Source organism: Oryx dammah, unplaced genomic scaffold (genome assembly GCF_014754425.2).
Source record: "Oryx dammah isolate SB20612 unplaced genomic scaffold, SCBI_Odam_1.1 HiC_scaffold_13, whole genome shotgun sequence".
NCBI classification, from domain to species: Eukaryota; Metazoa; Chordata; class Mammalia; order Artiodactyla; family Bovidae; genus Oryx; species Oryx dammah.
Genome location: NW_024070197.1, coordinates 8,391,437 through 8,406,913, shown reverse-complemented (window position 1 = coordinate 8,406,913; position 15,477 = coordinate 8,391,437). Strand labels below are relative to the sequence as shown.

Sequence of the window (15,477 nt, the reverse complement as noted above, 5' to 3'; positions counted from 1 at the left end):
AATTCAGGCTTGCACAGAAAAACCTGATGAACTTATTCAAGACTATCACAATCAGCCTCAGATTTGAAAGAATGTTCTGATCTTCCTTCAAATGTTGCTTCCAACCAGGTAGCTTGTAACTCTATGGTTGTTAATAGGCTGAACTGGAACCTGTCTATCTCATAAGAAGGACCAGGATGGGCTGGGAAACTCTGTTGGAGATTTAGCTAATCTGTTTCTTCCTCCCTCCCTCCTTGTTTGCCCTTTCCTTCCTTTCATTCTAACTGCCATGGTGATGAACAAATTTGCTTATATATTTTTGGACACACCCATGAAGAAAGTTCAGAAAAAAGTTTCAGAAATGGCATTATGGGGTCTGAACTAACTCCATGATGTTTTAAATTTATTGGGTTGTATTTTCTCTTTTTTTTCAGATTTTTAAAAAAATATTTTTTAAAACGGAAGGATAATTGCTTTGCAGAATTGTGTTGGTTTCTGCCAAAGTATTGGGTTGTCTTTTCTAACTATGAGAACAAATTATACATTTTGTGATGAAAAAAACCGCACTCAAAATATACAGTAAAGTGCAACGAAGGAAACTGAGACAGAACTGCGGATAGTTAGCATTTTCCATAATTTTTGCACAGATCTGTATATTTACTGTATGTACATCATACATACATACGTATGTAAAACTGTGGAGACAGGCATACAAACTGTAAAGTTTTACCCATATCCACTAGCTAATCTATACTTTTCATAACGTGGTCTGTATTGTGCGTTTCTAACTTGGCATGAAGTTTGAACGTTTCGCACACCAGTGAGTCTCGTTGCCCAGGGAAGTTTCTAACCACGACAGATTCACCTGACATGCGCTGTGCCCCATTTAAGCAGTTCCCGACTGTTGGACATGTGTAGGTGGTTCCGTCTCTCTGTCACTGGCGATGCTGAGATGGGGCACCTTTGCAGCCTCTCTGATGGTCCCACAGGGTCAGGTTAAGGAAGTGGAGAAGTTGGAATCCTATTTACTGGTGGGGAAGAGGCGTGGGAATTAGAGCCCCGCCCCAGTCTACATCCCATTGGCTGGTTCTGATTGGCAGATGGCGTGGTCAGTAGCCATGTGCTCCTGGGGTTCCCCACCCTCCCACCACCCCTCGGTCCTAGGAGCAGACTGTAGACTTTCTATAGGAGCCTCCACCTCCAATTCCAGAGTGACTGGCCTGAGTCCTTTGCTTGACTGTCCGTTCCAGCCAGTCCCTGGGCCCCTTCCAGCCTAGCTCGTCTCTATGAGGTCTCTCACTCACCTCTCACCTCCTTGCCCATCAGGTCGTGTCCTCCATGTCTGAGGTGGACAGTCATACAGACCGATTTGCCCTATGGAGAGGAATTAGGGAAGAAGTCAAATCTGGAATCCACAGGAAACTGTAAGAATATAGGAGAGTCGTGGGTAGATGAGAGGTCACTGCTTCTTTCCAAGCCCGAACATCCTGAAGGAACCCCAGGAGTAGGAGGTGATGAATCCAGAGGCTTGACTTCTACACCAAAAGTCCCCACACTTTTTTTGACTTTTTTGCCTTTGTGATTAGATAGCTTTCCCCCCATACTTTTAATATATCTGAGGTCTTAAGTTCTTGGAGGAAGATGCCATGTGTCATGGGATGGTGGATTGTATGGTCAGGCCACTCAAAATAACTGTTCTCTTGCTCTCAGTCCATCCCCTGCCTGATCAGTGCCTGCTTCATCTACAGGCGACTCACATCACTGAACTGCCTACGCCTGCTGCAGAACCCAGGCTAAGCTGCTTCAGTCGTGTCTGACTCTTTGCGACCCCATGGACTGTAGCCCACCAGCCTCCTCCATCCTTGGGACTTCCCAGGCAAAAGCACTGGAGTGGGTTGCCATTTCCTTCTCCAGGGGATCTTCCCAACCCAAGGATCGAACCTGAGTCTCCTGCATTGCCAGGCAGACTCTTTACTGCTGAGACACCAGGGAAGCTCCACTGAAATGATTGTCAGACCCCAAATGTTTATAACGCTGAGAATGGAAATCTTTGCTCCACTCTGTTCTTATAACTAATGCCAGTCCCTTCATCCTCCACAATGTGTGTCTAATCCCCACATCACCCTCCAGGGCAGTGTGACTCTTCACATCCTCCAAGAGGGGCTGGGAGGACGTGAGAGGAGGAATGATCTGCTCAATGTCACCCATCCAGCTGGCGGCAAAGCTGAGTTTCAAACCTAGATTTTAATCATTTCTCCCCCCAGTCTCTTCCCCCTGCACCACTGACCCCTGCCACCCGTTTCCCCAACTTCTCTTGGTAACTAGTGATTACCAGATACATGCAGGATACTTGGCACGCACCCCTGTTATTCTCACACCTGCCCTTCTAGGTTGACTTTCAATATCTACACTGTAAACACAAACAAACTGGGCTGAAAAGATGTCACTGGAGGAAACCTCACTGCTGTTTAGAGGCATGGCTGACCCCAGACCCTTATTCTCCCCTACAAGCCTCTGGTCCTTGAGAACTATTTGCCCAGATGACCCCTGACAGCCCTTTTCCTGGCTGATTGCTTCCCCTTCTGATTCGGCCTCCCCTTCTCAAGGGTGTGCTGGTCTCAGAGTCCCAGTCCCCAGCCAGCGTCCCACCCTGGGCCCAGAGTGATGGATACCTGGTGGACTAACATCTGATGAGGCCCAGAAGGATGAGTGTAAAGAGGAGGACATAGCCCAAGATTGACCACGTCATGAGGAAGTTCAGGAGGAGTGTTGACATGGTGATGTCTTGGCTAATCCCTAGAAGGAGAAGAGGCATGGAGGTCAGGACCGCCATTCGCTCATCCCTTCATTCACCCACACATCTGTTCCTTGGAGACTCACGAGGCCCTACCACATGCAGGCACTGTTTCAGGTACTAGGGGCTCAGCAGTGAACAAGGCAAACTTCCTGCCCTAATGGGGCTGGCGTTCTATCTGGGAAGTGTACAGTGGAGTACAAAGCAAAAAGATGTCCAATGTCATGGAGGGGAGCAATAAGTCCTCCAGAAAAGCATAAGCTGGGGGCAGAGAGCAGCAGGGTATAGGGCGTGCTGGTTACACAGGGCCATGAACTCGTTCCACGGGGATTCATTCACTGAGCTCCAACTGTGTGCCAGGCACTGTGCTAAGCACTGGGGACAAATAGAGATTTAAGAACTTGCCCAGCCCCTGTTCCCTTGAAGTTTCGTAGTCCAGTGGGTGTCAAGTGGCATGAAATGAGGCATCATACATACACAAAAACTGTATCATTCGATGCTTAGTAAATAGTGTGGAGTGACTGAAATAAATGTCTCTGGCCCCCATTCAGTGTCCACTCACGTCATTCTGAGCCAGGCTGACGGCTTCTTGTGCCCATCGTGCAGCAACCCCATCGACTAGAACCCTAACTATCAAATTGCCAAGGGGCAAATGGGTTCACAGAGGTGACGCTGCTGCCCCTGTTCACACAGAGGGGCAGCGGCAGAGCTGGGATTTCATCTCAGGTCGCTAGGTTCCAGAGCTCCTGCTCTTCACGGCCCTGCATGCCTGCTCTCTCCCCAAGCCTGTCCATCTCTCTCCGTGGTGTAGAGGATCGGACGTGGGGTTCCTGAATAGGTGCCTCCCCCACGTGCAGACTCCTTCCTAACCTGCTCCAGAGGCCACACCATGGACAGCTCCCCACGTCCCCCGACCACCTCCCCTGGCACGTTCCCGCCTCCTCATCTCAGAGCAGCCTGGCGGATCCGTGGAGGGCAGAGGCTGTGAGGTCAGACGGCCAGGGTTTGAATGCTGCATCCTCTGCCCATGAGAACTGGAGCCTTGAACAAAGCATCCAAAATTTCTGCGGCTCCATTTGCTCACCTGTACAGTGGAGGTGATGCTAATAATGGTCACTTACGCTGTAGGGAGGCTGGAGGGTCACCCAAGTTAGAATCACCCAGGTGAGAATGGTGGCTGCCAGTGTAAATGCTCAGTCAGTGTTGGCTGATCCTACATCCCTGGAATTCACTCCAACTCTGACCTGAGGACTCCGGGGGCTCATAAAGGAGGCAGTTTGGACTTGGACCTGGGAGGTTGGGGGGCTTCATCTGACCATCGTGAGGATGGCAACACACAATGAAGAGGGCATTTCTGATGACAAGCACTGCCTAGGCAGAGGCATGAGAGTGGCGGGATTTGGAGAGAGCAAGGGGCAGCTGCTGCACTCACTGGGCACGTGGGCCTGGACCTGGGCTTCATTGTACAAGATCTCGTGGGTGGCGGAGTTCTCCGTGATGCACCTGTATCTGCCCATCTGATCCCAGGTCAGACTTGGGAGGGTGGTGTTCTTCTCCGAGAAGCTCAGGACAGAGATGTTGTGGATCCAGTGGTACTTGATTTGCAGTATGCCATCAGAAAGACACTCCCTCTTCACTTGGGAGCTGATCTCAGCAGGCAAGATGCCCTGGTAGTTAACAGGCATGCTGAAGATTGTTGCATAGGAGGGTCCATCTGCAGAGACACGGCAGGACACCCGGACTATGCTTCTGACCGCTGGGGGTCCTGTCTCCTCTCAATCCACAGGAAGTCTCCCTCCTACCAAGGGTGTCCCCACTCTGTGCCCCAAGCAGATCCTCAGACCCACCCCATGAAGGCAGCTGGGCCAAGAACAATGAGAGTCATCAGTGTCTTTTGTCTTGGATACTTACTACAGGCCAGCTGTCTGGCTGCCCTTCATGTCACAATAAAATAGGTGTAGAGTAGAAGCAGACAGGCTTCTCTGGTGGTTCAGAATGTAAAGAATCCACCTGCAATGCAGGAGACCCAGGTTCTATTCCTGCACTGGGAAGATCTCTTGGAGAAGGGAATGATAACCCACTCCAGTAGTCTTGCCTGGAGAATCCCATGGAATCCATGGGGTCGCAAAAAGTATGACGTGACTGAGCATACTTCTTTATACAAAAGCTAGATGTGCATGCATTCATAGTATTTCTTGTTTGAGAAGTAGGGATTAGGGCCCTCAGTTTAAATTGAGTGGGCCGGGGTTGTGAGCATTGAGGATAAATCTGAAGTCCAAAGCTTCAAATAGCCAGAGCTGGGATCTGAAGCCAGGACAGCTGTCTTCACGGTGTCTCATGCCACACTCTCTGCCTGTTTTGTCATGATGTCCCTGGGAGACCCTGAGACCAGCTTGGCTTCCCTCCCATGACCCCAAGACCCTCACAGGTCACCGCCAGAGAGACCGGTTCACTTTTCTTAATAATGGGACTTGGATCCAAAGTCCCATTAGATCCCAAGACTTGGATCCCACACTACAGTGGTGAGTTGTTGCTCTTGACCCTTTTGATGATGAGGGTCTTAGTGTCTGGAGAGATGGTCATGTGTTCAGAGCTGGACACCTGTGTGTAGCCTATAAACCACTAGACATTCGTGTCGTTGGTCTGGCAGATGGCAGCCACGGAGTCTACATTCAGTCCTGCGCAGCTGGTGTTGACTGAGATGCCTGGGATTTCAAACACTGGGTGAAGCAGGAAGGAGAAGATTAGGGGTTGGATCTGCCTCTCCAAACTCTGTTCCTCTCCATAGGGGCTTTCAGAGCAGGCTGGGAAGAAGCCCAGAATTGTAAGATGGGATCTAGGATCTCGGGGCTGAGACAGACAGGGAAGCAAGGAGTGGGCACGAGGTAGTCAAGATGCAGGCGATCCCCTGAGCTTGTGGTCGTATGGGCCGAGCCATCCCTATAGCCATTCATTGCAATAATGGTGAGTTCTTCCCATAAGCATGTTGTCCTGTGGTTCTTTCTATAAAACTTGGATCCTCCATCCATGGAACCACGGGTCGTATGGACTGAGAAATGGTCTGTGCTCTCCATAACAATTCCTCCTACTATCTGAGTCCCATTCCCTTTACAAATACTTCCTCTAACCTTACAATAGACCACACTGTCTCTGATTCTACTGACAAGAGGATCAGGGAAGGAAGACTATGGTGATTTGGTATATACAGAGTCAGAGGTAAGCAAAAGTCTTTCAGTCTTCAAAATCCACACTGTCCTGCCCTAGTCCTGTGGAGCCCCCTGGAGGTTGGTGGAGTAGACAGAATTCCAAGATGACTCCATGATCTCCACTCCCTACTATAACCCCTGTATAATCCCATCCCCTCAATGCCCGTAGAACTTGTGACTTTCTTGTAGCCTATAGAAGATGGCGAAGGGGATGGGCTGTCACTCCCATCATTGTGTGCCTGTGAGTGCTCAGTCACTGAATTGTGTCCGACTCTAGCCTGCCAGGGTCCTCTGTCCATGGGACTTCCCAGGCAAGAATACTGGAGTAGGTTGCCATGCCCTCATCCAGGGGATGTGCCTGACCCAGGGATTGAACCCACATCTCCTGAGTTTCCTGGATTCAGGTGTATTCTTTACCCATTGTTATATAAGGTTCCTTCTCAGCAGTCTAGAGAGAGATACTGTTTTTGACCTTGAAGAGACAAAGAGCCATGATGTGAAATCCTATGAACAGAGTCACATAAGAATATAGCCCTGGCTGACACTTTGTGAGTCTCAGTACTGGAAATGGCTGAGCCATGCCCAGACTTCTGACTCACAGAAATGAGTGTTCTTTTAAGCTACTAAGATTGTGGCTATTTGTCCTATTTGTCACACAGCAGGAGATAGAGGGAATCTGGAGCCTTTGAACATAGTGAGGGTCTCGTCTCTGGGGAGAAGCTAGACTACCATCCACCAAGACTCCCAATGTCATCTGAGGGCAGGTGGAGACTAAGACACTGTGAGCTCCAAGGAACACCACTCCCCAAACCTCCAGATTCAACTCAGTGCAGTTGGGCAGTGGGGCAGCTGCCCACTCACCTTGAATCTCGAGCCAGACAGTTGCTCTCTGGGTGTCATTGATACCGTCCACCCTCACGGTGTAGTTCCCTGTATCATTTAATTGAGACTCTTTAAATCCCATGGATGGAGGAGTCTGGTAGGCTGCAGTCCATGGGGTCGCGTAAGAGTCGGACACGACTGAGCAACTTCACTTTCACTTTTCACTTTCATGCATTGGAGAAGGAAATGTCAACCCACTCCAGTGTTCTTGCCTGGAGAATCCCAGGGACCGGGGAGCCTGGTGGGCTGCCGTCTATGGTGTCGCACAGAGTTGGACACAACTGAAGTGACTTAAGGGCCTCTTGAGGAATCTGTATGCAGGTCAGGAAGCAACAGTTAGAACTGGACATGGAACAACAGACTGGTTCCAAATAGGAAAAGGAGTACGTCAAGGCTGTATATTGTCACCCTGCTTCTTTAACTTATATGCAGAGTACATCATGAGAAACGCTGGACTGGAAGAAACACAAGCTGGAATCAAGATTGCCGGGAGAAATATCAAACACCTCAGATATGCAGATGACACCACCCTTATGGCAGAAAGTGAAGAGGAGCTAAAAAGCCTCTTGATGAAAGTGAAAGAGGAGAGTGAAAAAGTTGGCTTAAAGCTCAACATTCAGAAAACAAAGATCATGGCATCCGGTCCCATCACTTCATGGGAAATAGATGGGGAAACAGTGGAAACAGTGTCAGACTTTATTTTTTTGGGCTCCAAAATCACTGCAGATGGTGATTGCAGCCAAGAAATTAAAAGACGCTTACTCCTTGGAAGAAAAGTTATGACCAACCTAGATAGTATATTCAAAAGCAGAGACATTACTCTGCCGACTAAGGTCCATCTAGTCAAGGCTATGGTTTTTCCTGTGGTCATGTATGGATGTGAGAGTTGGACTGTGAAGAAAGCTGAGTGCCTAAGAATTGATGTTTTTGAACTGTGGTGTTGGAGAAGATTCTTGAGAGTCCCATGGACTGCAAGGAGATCCAACCAGTCCATTCTGAAGGAGATCAACCCTGGGACTTCTTTGGAAGGAATGATGCTAAAGCTGAAGCTCCAGTACTTTGGCCACCTCATGTGAAGAATTGACTCATTGGAAAAGACTTTGATGCTGGGAGGGATTGGGGGCAGGAGGAAAAGGGGACGACAGAGGATGAGATGGCTGGATGGCATCACGGACTCGATGGATGCGAGTCTGAGTGAACTCCGGGAGATGGTGATGGACAGGGAGGCCTGGCGTGCTGCGATTCATGGGGTCGCAAAGAGTCGGACACGACTGAGCGACTGAACTGAATTGAACTGAAAGACCTCACTGACAGCCTAGAAGAAATAGCTAACAGCCTTATCACTATCCCAAACCAGCCAGATTCCCTGGCAGCCATGGTCCTCCAAACAGAAGAGGATTAGACTTCCTCACAGCAGAAAAAGGAGGCCTATGTCTATTTTTGGAGGAAGCCTGCTGTTTCTACGCCAATAAATCAGGCATTGTAAAGGAAGCAGCAAGAAATCTGACAAACAGGGCCTCGAGAATACGCCAACACCTCAGTTATTCATGGGAAAACTGGGTAAGCAATTGGAATTGGACGCCCTGGGTCCTGCCTTTCCTGGGCCCTCTCCTTCTTCTTACCCTTATTACAACTTTCGGCCCATGTTTAATGCATCTTTTTTTCAAAATTTCTTCAGGATCGCTTAAAAGCCTTCACCCACTGAACTATCTACGAGCTACTTCTAACTCACTTAGATTATCAAAAATTTTGACCCCACACAAATCCCCTTAACCCTCATTCCAGCCTTTTCTTATCTCACCCCCATGATGCCCCTGTCTCACAGGAAGCAGTTACAGAAGACTGACCTTCGGCCCTTATCCTAAATCAAAAAGGCTGGAATGATAGGGCCCACATGGGGTCTCACTGATAAGATGGCTCATTATGTCGACCTCCCAAACAAAGAATAAAGTCACAGTGATCCTTGAGACTGACCGAATTGTCCAAATGGCATCCTGTTATCTCACCGGCGTCTATCTTCTCAAAACCGTGAGACCACCAGATTCCAGCCCTCCGGCTATGTGACCATCCCTTCAGGGAATTTTTCATTGGCAGGGTATAAGAAGGACTCTGTCAGAAAGGGAGGATGCTGGTTCTCCTTAAGAGCCAGTCACCCTCTCTTTTTCCTCTAATAAATTTAGTTGCCTGACTGTCTGGCTTGATCTCTCTCTCTCTCTCTTTTTTTTTTTTTTTTTGCACTTGCCTTACATTTATGACTATCACAATCAGCTTCAGGTTATTTTAAAGGATATTCTGATCTTCCTTCAGATGTTGATTCCAACCAGGTAGCTTTTAACTCTATGTTTGCTAATGGGCTGAACCGGACCTTGCTCATAAAAAGGACTAGGATGGGGTGGTAAGTGCTGTTGAAGATTTAGCTAACCTAGAAAAACAGCTCTATCACTCTCTAGAGGAGTTACCTAAAAGGAAGACCCCCAAATTCTTCTTTAACTCCAGCCATTGAAAACCCCTCAATGAAAGCAAGACCCTCCTTGTTTCTGCTCTTATTACAAAACAAAAACAAAAACAGGACATTGGAAAGGATTGTCATAAAGTAAAGGTCTTAAGGTGCCTTTTTCCTCCCAGTTCTCAATGATGAAGCTCTGAGGAGCTATACGGCCTCTTCCCCCTTTCTCCTGCTTCACTGGTTTGAGAAACATTTCTCTAGATTGGGAGTAAATCTCTCTGGTCCTAATTCAAGCAGTAGACACACTTCTGGAACTCAACCCACTACCATAAAACCGCCCCTGCCTTGAGCACTAAAATCATCCAAATAGTGGGGATCTCCAGTGAACCCCCAAAGATTCTTGCATCTGAACCTGCTCCCTCTGTTTAGACCTTTGAGGTGCTCACCCTTTCTCCTTTGATCCTTCACCTTTCTGGATTTATCAGGCTGAGACTCCTTAAAGAAGTATCATGCTGTCCTATCTTTCTCCCAGAGAGGAAAATAATTCTAGAATTTGACAGCAGCCAACCAAGTGAATTAAATGACCCTTTGACATCTTTTCTTTGTTCCATCTCTGACAAAGCTAAAGCTGAACCTGGAAACACTGATCAATTATCTCTATGGAATCAGCTACCCTCCTTACGGGCAAAATCTCTAACTGATAAGTCACAGTACACCTCCCACCAAAATCCAGTGAACTTCGCTGGTAGTCCAGTGGTTAAGACTTCACCTTCCAATGCAGGAGATGCAGCTTTAATCCCCATTCAGGGAGCTGGAATCCCACACGCCTCGACAGTCAAAAAAATAAACCATGAAACGGAAGCAATGCTGTAACAAATTCATTAAAGACTTTTAGGGCCTCCCTGATGGCTCAGGGGTAAAGAATCCATCTGCCGATGTAGGAGACACTGGTTCGATCCCTGATCTGGGAAGATCCCACATGCTGGGGAGCAACTAAGCACAAGAGTCACAAGTACTGAGCATGTGTTCTGCAACAAGAGAAGGCCGCTCAGTGAGAAGCCAGTGCCCCACAGCTGGAGAAGCCCCTACTCACCGCAACTGGAGGGAAGCCCAAACAGCAGTGAAGACCCAGCACAGCCAAATAAATAAATAAAGTTAAAAAATAGATAAAGACTTTAAAAACTCAAATAGATCTCTCAAAATCGCTTTTCAGAGTTAATATCCTGTAAGTAAGAAGATCTTCAGTGCTTCCCAGGTGGCATGTTCGATCCCTAGGTTGGGAAGATTCCCCAGGAGTTGGGCATGGCAACCCACTCCAGTATTCTTGCCTGGAGAATCCCTTGGACACAGGAGCCTGGTGGGCTATGGCCCACAGAGTTGCAGAGAGTTGGACACAACTCAAGAACCTTGGCACGCACGCACAAGAAGTCCTTCAAGGCTTAAAGACCATCATAGAAGTTTACAAGGCTCAAAGCCCTTGTAACAGTTCCTGTTAACACTGCCATTTTGGCACTGAAGATGAAGGTCTGTCCAACACTGCCATTTTGGCACTGAAGATGAAGGTCTGTCCCAGGTCTTCAAGGGATAAACAGAACTGCTGAACTTTGACACTGTTATTCCTAATGCTCATATGTTGTGGGCATCCCTTCAACCATAAGTAAATTCTTTACTGTAATTGATTTATGAGTATAATCTTTAGTGGGCTTTCCTGGTAGCTCAGCTAGAACTGGTTTCATTCAGAGCCCAATTCCAGTTCACTACAGGAGTTAAGGGGCTTCCTAGGTGGCACTAATGGCAAAAAAACCTGCCTGCTGATGCAGGAGATATAAGAGATGAGAGTTCGATCCCTAGGTCTGGAAGATCCCCTTGAGGAGGAAAGGGCAACCCACTCCAGCACTCTTGACAGAAGAATCCTATGGACAGAGGAGCCTGGTGGGCTATAGTCCATGGGGTTGCAAAGAGTCAGACATGACTGAAGTTGGACAGCATGCACGCATGCAAGAACCTAAGAGTTAAAAGCAAGGAGACCCTCAGGAGGCCCCTTCCCCTTGGGGGGTGCCTACAGGTTTGGAATTCATTCCAGCCTCCAGACACTTGCTCTCTTGCCCCCAAGCAAACCCAGAGCTGGACTGATCCATTCTGTCCTGGATTCCCTATAATTTGGAGCATCTTGTTTGAGCCCTAGCCAGGAGCCTGAGGTTTCCTACCTCATCAAACTCTGAATCAGAGACATCTGATGATACTGGGGAAATGATTCCCTCCAGAAAGACCTACTAATACTACTACTGAGTCCAAGCTTGCTCTGCTCACCACATGACAGGCCAGTGAGCCGGAGACAAGCCTGCTGAGGCAAGGGATACAGCTTTATTCAGAAAGCCTGCTGACCAAGAGGATGGCAGACTTTAAGTGTAAAAATAACCCTGTTATTGGAGTCTGGACGCTAGGATCTTTTACAGATCAGAGACTGGAGCAGGGGGAAGTGAGGGGACAAAGTAAAAAGGTCATTGATCTTGCAAATATCTCCTAGAATGGCAAGCCTCAGGCAGGGGATGTGTTAATTTCTTCCTTCGAGTAGCCATCCACAAGTGGGCAGAGTCCTGAACAAGGGCTCTTCAATTTTAACAGTTAGGCAGAGGGGCAGGTTCTCTGAGGCAGGCCATTATGTATGATCATAATAACAAAAGTAACGAAAAGCAACTCTACAAGACAGTCCTAACCTGGCATCAGAATTAGCTTTTCTCTGCAACGATATTGGATGTGGTTCCCCTTAGCCAGTCCCAGAGCTCACCTGGGGGCAGGTGGCAGCCAGGGAAGCTGTCTCATAGAGCCCTTAATCTCTTTCTAGAGCTCAGCTTTGTTCTTATTGGAAGAGCAAAACATCACAGCCCCTCCCAGGGCAAATTTCTACCAGGTGCAATCAGCATGTGTGCGTGCTAAGTCACTACAATCTTGTCCGACTCTTTGCGACCCCATGGACTGTAGCCCACCAGGCTTCTCTGTCCATGGGATTCTCCAGGCAAGGATACTGGAGTGGGTTGTCATGCCCTTCTCCACGGGATCTTCCTGACCCAGCGATAAAATCTGGGTCTCCTCCATTGAGAACAGATTCTTTACTTAATAAATTTCCATCCCCACCTATTTATTAGGCCTGGACAGTAGCAAGAATATTAATCTGGGCCCTTTGTGCAACTGCAAACAGGTCGTGCCCTAATAACTTCCAGCTGCTGTCCTCCTAGACCTGCTAGGCAAAGCCCCATCACCCCAAGTGCATCGGCCTAGCAGGGGGAGCCATGGAGTTGTGAAACGCCACCCTGACCTTGGTCAACATGGTAACCCACTCCAGTATTCTTGCCTGGGAAATGCCATGGACAGAGGAGCCTCATGGGCTACAGTCCATGGGGTCGCAGAGAGTCGGACACGACTGAAGTGACTGAGCACGCAGGCAAGTGATGAAGAGTAGTAACTCCGATACATGCCCCGGAGTGCCTTGCTCCCTGGTATGCAGGGTGGTGTGGTTTAGTTGCTAAGTCGTGTCCGACTCTTGTTGAAGGAAGAAACAGAATAGGTTCTATCTTGAAAGCAGGACTCCATCTTGGGCTGGACTGTGGACTTTGAACTATCTGCCCAGTATCTATGGAAACGACATACCAACTGGAAAACCAGGCCCTGGGAAGGAAGAGGCCCAGGGCTCCCCATCCCCTAAAAGAATACCCTAATTATTTGTATAACCGAATAGAATCATACATCTATTATGCTTATTGGGGTATGACCACTATTGATAATTGTCCACTGTTAACTACCTACGCTTAAGGCATATGAATCAAGAGTTAACTTTGATTGTATATTCCTTTTCTTTTGTTCAGACTAGTTTCAGGGAATTTGGAGAGGTGGGTTTGGGGACGTACACTTAGAGTATATAAGGTTTTCACAAAAACTGGTTGGGGTCCTTGGCTAAGAGGAGACTCTGCCTTGTATCAGCCGGTGTAGTAAACTGCACACTCCACTATCTGCGATGTCCTTCTAACTGAGTTTGATTCTTGAATGCGGGGCTACAACACTGTGACCCCAGGGACTGTAGCCCACCAGTCTCCTCTGTCCATGGGATTCTCCAGACAAGATACTGGAGTGGGTTGCTATTTCCTTCTCCAGGGGATCTTCCCGACCCAGGAATCAAACCCAGATCTCCTGCATTGCAGGCAGATTCTTTACCTACTGAGCTATGAGGGAAGCCCCCGGTACCAGAGCAGGTTCCAAAGGACAGGATGCAGAGCCAGGAGAGGCGGCAGCAGGTCCTGGCTTCCCAAGTGCCTTGGGTTGTTCGTTGCCCTCTCTGGACTGCAGCATCTCTCTGAAAGATGGGTAAATGAGCACCATCTCTCAAGACTGCTAAGCTGCGATAAGAGAAGGTCTGAGGTTCCTTTTCTGCCTGCACGCACGCACACACATACACTTCTGTCAGGACTTCCTCCTGCTTCACAGGGCTATTGGTTCCTTGAAAGAGGGAACCTAGACATCAGACAATCCTAGAAAAGAGCTTGGTCCTTCCCATTCCCTCTACTGTGCCTGCCTGATGAAAAGAATTGACTCCTTGGAAAAGACCCTGATGCTGGGAAAGACTGAGGGCAGGAGAAGAAGGGGACGACAGAGGATGAGATGGTTGGATGGCATCACAGACGCAATGGCCATGAGTTTGAGCAACCTCAAAGAGATGGTGAAGGACAGTGAAGCCTGACATGCTACAGTCCGTGGGGTGCAAAATCAAACACGACTGAGTGACTAACAGTTTCACGTTCACTTTCGGAGGCTAAAGCTTTCTTTTACAAATGAGAGGCAGGGCACGTGGGGCGGTCTGTCTCTGGGAAAGGCCTTTAGGATCTTGCTCAATGTCAGCTCCAAACCTGGAAGAACTGAGGATCTCTAGGGTCTGGACTAGGTCCCAGTCACTGGGTTTTCAGTCTCAGCACTATTGACTTTGGGGCTGGATGATTTCTGTCGCAGGAGTAGGGGCTGGGGGTGGAATATAGCATGTTAAGAAGCTTCCTTGGCCTCTGTCCAGACCCATCACATGCCAGTTTCACCCAGTATCCAAATGTCCCTTGGCGTGTTGGGGCAGGGGTAAGAATCACCAGTCTGGACAACAGGGTGACCCTCCCTGGCCAGGGCAGCAGGACCCAGCCATCCAGACATTTACCACATCCCTCCTCCCCACATGCCTCTGAGGTCTGCAGACGCCCCTGGTGCACCCGTGACAGGTCGGGGGGGGCCTCCACCGAGGTCCAGAGGCCTGAAGGTTCATAAGCCACATTCCTCATCCCCACTGCACTGCTGGATGGACGAGCCCCAGATGGGGGTCAGGACAGGGGGCCCCTGCTTGTCTGCTCCTCTCTGGGCAGGTCTCCGGGGTCTCTGGGCCCAGGGGTGTCCTGTCCGCTGTGTGTGAAGGGGGAGGAGCTCCGGCTCTGAAGTTCCTCTTCTGTGAACAGTCTCTTGCTCCTCCCCAGCTCCCCTTGCATCTCCCCGCAGCCCTACCTCCCTCTCCCTTCCCTTCTCTTTTCACACACAGGACGCCCAGACACCCTCCTGCTCAGACATGCTGCCGCTGCTGCTGCCGCAGCTGCTATGGGCGGGTGAGTGGACGGCGGGGCGGGGGTCGGCGGGGGCGGGGGCTCGGCTGATCCTCAATTCCTCGCAGGGTCCCTGGGTCAGGATCCGAGATACCGGCTGGAAGTGCCGCAGGCCGTGTCAGTGCAGGAGGGCTTGTGTGTCCGCGTGCCCTGCTCCGTCTACTATCCCAGGGATGGCTGGAAATTCTCTGACCAAGCTCATGGCTACTGGTTCCGGGAAGGGGCCGAGGTATTCATGGATGCCCCCGTGGCCACAAACAAATTAGATCGTGAAGTTCAGAAGGAGACCCAGGGCCGATTCCACCTCCTCGGGGACCCCAGGAACAAAAACTGCTCCCTGGAGATCAGAGACGCCAGGAAGAGCGACAGAGGGTCCTACTTCTTTCGTGTGGAAAGAGGAACTGTGAGATGGAGTTACATGTCTGAACTGTTCGTCTTGAATGTGACAGGTAAGCAGTGGATCTAGGAGAGGCCAGAGTGGGGCTCATGGGGGTCCCAGGGCAGGGCTGGGTTGGGGCCCCTCCTGGGAGGCACTGAGGGTAAAGC

The 15,477-nt window shown here is 49.3% G+C and overlaps 1 pseudogene; it reads left to right on the top strand.

Annotated features, from left to right (window-relative positions):
* Positions 1-14,836: 14,836 nt before the first annotated feature.
* Positions 14,837-15,477, top strand: part of LOC120872069 — a 9,115-nt pseudogene continuing 8,474 nt past the window's right edge.